We start from the raw sequence: 7,303 nt of genomic DNA on the forward strand, positions 1-7,303 counted from the left end.
GGATCAACAGGAGTTTCCTCCTCAAGTTGATTGCTAGGATTTGAGGTTCCTTCACCACTTGACTCTTGAAGTTCTTCAAGGTCAATTTTCCTCCCACTGTTTCCTTGGCTCATGAACTCTCGTTCACGAAAGACTCCTCTCCTTGCCACAAAGACCACATTCACATTGGGTCTATAGAAAAGGTAACCAAAGGATTTCTGTGGGTAGCCGATGAAAATACACCTCTCACTTCGAGGTTCGAGCTTATCGTGAGTCTCGCATCTCACAAAAGCCTCGCAACCCCAAATCTTGATGTGGTCCAAGTTAGGAACTTTCCCAGTCCACATCTCATGAGGTGTTTTGGCAACCTTCTTTGTAGGGACCAGATTAAGGATATGGGCGGCAGTCTCTAAGGCATACCCCCAAAAAGAGATTGGTAGCGAAGCTCGACTCATCATAGAGCGAACCATGTCCAACAAGGTCCGATTATGCCTTTCAGCCACACCATTTAGCTGAGGTGTCCTGGGAGGTGTCAATTGTGATACAATCCCACACTCCTTAAGATAGTCGAGGAACTCTGTGCTAAGATACTCACCACCTCGATCGGATCGAAGCATCTTAATGTTCCTGCCCAATTGATTTTCTACATCCTGTTTAAACTCTTTAAACCTATCAAAAGTTTCTGACTTATGTTTGATTAAGTAAACATAACCATATCTACTATAATCATCAGTAAAAGTCAGGTAGTAGCGATTAGCATCCCTTGTGGCGGTTTTGAAGGGTCCACATACATCGGTATGTATAAGGTCCAACAAACCCTCATCCCTTTCACAAGAACCAGTGAAGGGTGATTTTGTCATTTTTCCAAGCAAACAAGGTTCACAACTATCATCTGACTTTAGGTCAAATGACTCCAAAACTACATCCTTTTGGAGTTGGCTTATGCGTTTCTTGTTTACATGTCCAATACGACAATGCCACAATGATGCTTTATCCAAGCTAGTAGAAGAATCAATACACAACACATTATTTCCTAGGTTATCTACAACCATCACAGTTTCATACACACCATCACAAGGTAATGCTTTAAAATAAAGAACATTATTAAAGAAAGCATTAATGCTACCAATTTCATTATCAAAAGAAAAGGTAAACCCTTGTTTGTACAAACTATGAAAGGAAATAATATTCCTCGCCATTTCAGAAGAGTAAACATATTTATTCAAATCTAACTTTAACCCACTATCTAGCAACAAAGTATAAACTCCAATCTTGGTAACAGGTGTAACCTTCTTGTTCCCCATGATTAAGTTTATCTTTCCGTGCTGCACATCCTCACTTCTTCTTAGGCCCTGCAAATCACAACATATGTGAATACCACAACCTGTATCAAGAACCCCAAGAATTAGAATATGGTGAGTTATTAGACAATATAGTGTAAATACCTGCATGGGATGGTTTCACTTTCCCATCCTTGACATCCTGCAAGTACTTTGGGCAGTTTCGCTTCCAGTGCCCCTTATTCTGGCAATAAAAGCATTTAGCATCCTTAGGGATGGCAGAAGGAGTAGCAGAACCACCTTTGGTTCCACTTGATGAGGAGCCATCAAGAGACTTTCCCTTGGTACCCTTCGAACGGGTCTTCCTTTTCTTCCCTTTGCCTTGCCCGATAGCCAAAACAGGGGTAGCTGTAGGAGTAGGAGTAGTAACAACCGACTTACTTTTAAGACCACTTTCGGCGGTCTTCAGAAGTCCTTGAAGCTTGCTGAGTGTGACTTCCTCCTTGTTCATGTGGTATGTCATGCGGAATTGATCATAACACGAAGGTAAGGAGTGCAAAATGATGTCAATTGCCAACTCCTCAGGGAAGTTCACATTCAATTTCTGCAAACGGTCCACATACCTCTGCATTTTCTGCATGTGGCCCGTGATGGGTTCACCATCCTTCATTTGGGTTGTTATCATGGAGGAGATGATTTCATATCGCTCTTGACGAGCACTCTGATGGTAGCGGTCCATCAAATCCTGGTGCATCTCAAAAGGATAGTAGTCCTCGTAGGACTTTTGGAGCTCGGCTATCATAGTGGCCATCATGATGCATTCCATTTTTGTAGCATCTCTTTCATGTGCCTCATATGCAGCGACCTCCTCAGGAGTTGCAGTAGGCTCAAGATCCTTAAGCTCCTTGTCGAGGACATATTCCTTGTCCTCGTAACGTGTGACCATCCTGATGTTCCGGATCCAATCCATAAAGTTGGAACCATCGAAGATGACTCTCCCATAAAGGTTCATGAGAGAGAAGGAGCCAGTAGGGTTAGAACCCTAAGCATTGTTGGAAGACATCTGAAAAGAAGAAAGACAAGTTTAGATTAGATATATAGAGTCCTTAATAAGACACCCAAATGTAATATTAAGGCTAGGACCCAACACAATATATTATAACTTAGAAGAGGGATGCCGTAATCTAAGCTATAATATATTTGAAGGTAGGTGAATAACGATTCACCAATTTCCACCATGAAAACAAAATAAATTATTAGCTTTAATTGGTTTGAAATTCCTAGATTCTTTTGAGATTCATTGAACTTTTCAATGGCATGTTTCAATCTCGAGTGTGCCCTTCAAGTTTTGTGACTGGGATGCCGAGGATCACAAAACAAGGTGTGAATAACCATGCAAATTCACTTGGTACCCTTAATATTATCACCTAATCGATGTGCCGGTTAACCACACACGCTCCACCGATCTATGATAAACATTAAGTCACCCTTTGTTATCCTTACTAGTCCAAGTTAGTGTGCCGGTTAACCACACACGCTCCACCAACGACTTGGTAAGATACAAAGTATGAATTTCCTGGGTTAGCACCATTTTCACATTTTCCTAAAGTAACTAAGATTGGGAATTACTAAAACATTTAGTTACTTTATAATAATCATTATACTTTTAATGAGAATTAAAGTCATTGTCCTACCCGTTCGGCTAACGACCCTCCACCGATCAAGGAAGCGGTGGGTGAGAGTGGACACCCATTAAGCTGCCATTTTATAGGCAGTAACCTTATCCCCCCCTTATAGACCGGCTTCGTGAATGAGGCCTACTAACGGTAAAACGACTTAATATTATACATATATATAAATATTAACCATTAATCTTATAATAGTATAAGGGTTGAATTTTAACTTTTAAAATCCTAAGGGTCGGAATTTAAATTGTGTGTGTCTTTACAAATTCCAAAACTTAAGGGCAAGTTTTGAAACTCTTCAAAACTTTTCATTTCATAACTTATAAGTTAAGGGTTCATAAAAGTGAAGACTCTTCATTTTTATGTAACTTATGTGTTTAAATGTTCATTAAAAGAGGTGACCTTTGGAAATCCATAACTTGAGGACAAATTATAGATTCCATTAAAACACATAATTGATCAAGAATTAATCATTAAACAATTTAGCAAGTAATTCCTATGATCTAACAATAACTCATAAGAACATGAATATCCATATCAAAATTTCAAGAACATATGAACACATATAAACATGGAATTTTGATATTAGCCATTGTAAATGGATTAGAGCAACCATTACACCATCTAAAACAGGTTTTAAAACATCAAAACAGTTTAGGGTAATGTTTCTAGTCCATTTCTAGCAGCAAAACTCGAAAAACTGCATTCTGTGTCTCCTACTCATCGAGTGCACGAACCTACTCGACGAGTAGGATGAATTTGTGCTTGGACTCGTCGAGTCCCCCCATGGACTCGGCGAGTCCACTGCCCAGACAGCTCAATTTTGCGACTTTTCAACAGTTTGCATCAAGTATTCAAGAAAACAAACCTGGCTCTGATACCACTGTTAGGTTTTGAGCAATCTAACACTCCTAAGGTGTTCATGCAACCCTAAAACCTTGTATCTATGTTTTACTATGAATACATGTAACTTTAATTTTCCAAGGTTCATAACCTATCTAGCATGGCATGGGGAACATTAAAGATAATGGCTAGAAGAATTACATACCTTTTGTTGTGAGTTGATTCCTTGGAGTTTGAGAGCCTAGCACCAATAATGTGGATGCCTCAAATGGAAATCACAAATCACCACAAACTTGGAAAAACCTTATAAGAGTGTATGTAGCTTATAGAAATCGGCCACCACCTTTTACACACACAACTAGTGCCATTTCAAGCATCACAAGCTCCTTTATATAGTGTAGAGGATTAGGGTTACATCCATGTAAACCTTAATACCCATGACTCTTCCTTTCCAAGGATCCATGGGTTAAAAGCTCCATGGACTCCCATGCATGCCAAGCCCATTCCAAATGAGTATTAGCCCACACTTATATAAATACAAGAGCCCATATTTAATTAGTCACTTTTTTTATCACCAAATTAATTCAAAATTAATTTATGATCAATACTAATTAAATAATATGATTTCATATTAATATATTATAACTTATAATATATTAACAAATCATAAACAAACAATTCTCAAAGGTTTAACCATAAATCGTTCGGGTGAAGTGCAACCCAAATGGACCATGCCGGGTCGGGTCAAGTATATACCAAATAAAGTTATGGACTTAGACATCTTATCCAACAGCAACAACTACTCCTGAGAAAACTGTTCAGGAGCCAAAGAAAACGCAATCACCACAAAAACGGACGAAGCCAGAAGAACCAGTTTCGACTGTTTTGGTTGAGCCAGTAGAGCCTGTTACTGATGACCAAGCAAAAGAAACCATCCCATCAAAATCAGGTATTTTTCGAAGAATTAAAAAGAAGTCTCGTGGATCACGAAAGATTTCAGATGGTTCGTTTAAGTCTTCTTCTACTATGGTTCGTAAACCATATCTGAATCACCAATGAATTCTTATTCGTGAGGTTCCAGCTCCTGTTTCTCCTTCATCAAAGAAACGAAGAGCTGAAGATGTGGCTACACGTATTTCCAAGAAGAAGTTGCGGAAAAGAAAGTTGGTTCTTCCAGAGGAATCATCCGAAGGAGAGAAAGTTCCTGAAACACCTGAAGCTACTATTCTCCAATCCACACCTACTCCTGAGAAGACTGAGGTCATACCACCTGAAGTTTCGTTAACCGAGTCGGTTATTGAGGAGGTTCGAACTTCAGACATCAATACACAAGTATCTGATACGGTTGTAAATGTCAACATGGGTGAAGGAGATTCCAATAAAGAAATTTGTGTTACAACTCAAGGTATTCCTGAACCTTATGTAAAGGATACTTTAGTTTCCTTACTTCCTTTTATTGTTCCTGTTTCGAACACTATCAATTCACCCACTTTTGAAACCATTCTCACTCAACCCATCACTACTTTGTTCTCATCACAAACCAATGATCCACTTTAATCTACTGAGGACACTGATGTTGGCGAAGGGGGATTTGGAGGTACCTTTGAAGAGATGGAGTTTGATGAAGAAGAAGAAACTTTCCCAGACAATATGTTGATGACAATGAAGCAGTTTAAGATTCTGAATAAGAAGATGAATTCGATTATTCAGTCTCAAGCTGACATGGGGGGAAGTCAATCTATCTCAAGTTTGGAACTTGATGTTATGCTCAAAGCATTCGAAACAAGGATGGTTAGCAAAGTTTCTGGAATGATTCGAGATTCTGAGTCTAGAATCTTAGAGAAGGTGGACCAGCATGATAAGTGTAATGAGTTACGCATGAAAGCTCAATCTTTGAATTTTCAAGGTGAAGTTCAAGATTTTCGAAGGTTGGATAAAGAACGACATGTCTTGTTTGTTAAAGATGTGAAGCAAGTGCGCGAAGATGTCAATTTTAAACTTCAAGAACTTCGTGAATATATGATCAAAGAGATTACTAGTGCTCAGCAAGACTATGCATCTCTCAATCAAAAAGTGGATATTATTTGTGATGTTGTCACAAAGTATGTCAAGATGTATGAAAGCTTGAGTCCTCAAGTAACTCAACTTTTTACGGATAACAGTCGAAGCTTTGTGGAGCTTAGTACTTTGTTACAGGAGTTGAAAGATTTATCTATCACGCCTGTTTCCTCTTCGATCATTACACCAGAATTCTTATCACAAAAGTTTTCTCAATTCGAAGCTGTTTTGCATAAACAGTTGGCCCCGTTGTTCAAGTTTTCCAGTATTCTACCAACAGATGCCCCACCTGTTGTCACAGGGTTGCAAGGGGGAGAAAAGAAGGTTGGTGATGCGAAAGCTGGTGAGGTTTCGCATGAAGCTGTTAAGACTGTTGGGAAAAAATTTCAAACAAAGATTCCTTCAATGAAGCCAATAGTCTCAACTGCTGGGCCTGTTACTTCAACAGTTGTTACCACAATGCCAATTCCCACGATGCCAATTCCAAGGCCAATTTCTAAAGGAATTATGACTAGGGAAGGTGGTAGTAGTTCAACGAAGCCAAAGGATACTGTTGATAACTCTTCTCACAAAGACAAAGGCAAAACGATTCTTGTGGAAAAATCAAAAGAAGAAAAGAAAGCATAAGTCGAAGTCGAAGCTGAAATTGAGAAACAAAGGGTGATCCAGAGCATTTTAAGTCTTCGTGCAAATGATCCACCAGGAATGAACAAGGGTGATCCAAGCAAGCATTACAACTACGAAACAATCGAAGCAAGAGTTGCTTATAATCGTATGTATGCTTTTCAGAAGGTGCCAAAACGAAGCTATGATGTTGTTAACTCTGATATGAAACAACTGGATTTTCCGGTGAATGAAATGATGTTCATCATGGCTCAGTACAAGATTGCTGAGAAATTTGATAATGAAGATGATTACACATATATGAAGCTAAGGTTTCATGCTGGTCTTGGGAAACTTCCAGAAGAAATACGGTCACTTGTGAAAATAAAGAAGATGATTAGCATTAAGAAGGATGTTCTGTTCGAGAACATGATGCAGAACTTTCTTTTTCATGTTGCAAGGGCGAATGGTCAAGAATGTGATTTCTCTGTAGCTGATTTTCCATTGATGAACTTGTATGATCTTATACAAGTTGCATTACTACTGAAAGATAAAGATGCTTCGTACCTTCGAGAAACTGATCCAGAAGTTTTTCGTCTTGGTCTTGCCCACATCAAAATATTCATAGATAACTACTATGAATGTTTGGCCCTAACTGATGTGGAGTTGACAACTGCGAAGGGATTGGAAGTGAAAGTACCCACGAAACCTACGAAGACTCAACCTGAGTTAAAGAAGTATGCAGATGGGGAGATTTGCTTGAAGCCATTCGGTTTGGTCTTCGCAGGGAAGGATAAAAATGGGAAGGCCAAGAGATTCTTATTCCAGGCATGTGAAGTGGAGAGATACACAACG

This window comes from Lactuca virosa, chromosome 7 (genome assembly GCF_052849685.1).
Source record: "Lactuca virosa cultivar CGN04683 chromosome 7, Lactuca_virosa_CGN04683_v6, whole genome shotgun sequence".
NCBI classification, from domain to species: Eukaryota; Viridiplantae; Streptophyta; class Magnoliopsida; order Asterales; family Asteraceae; genus Lactuca; species Lactuca virosa.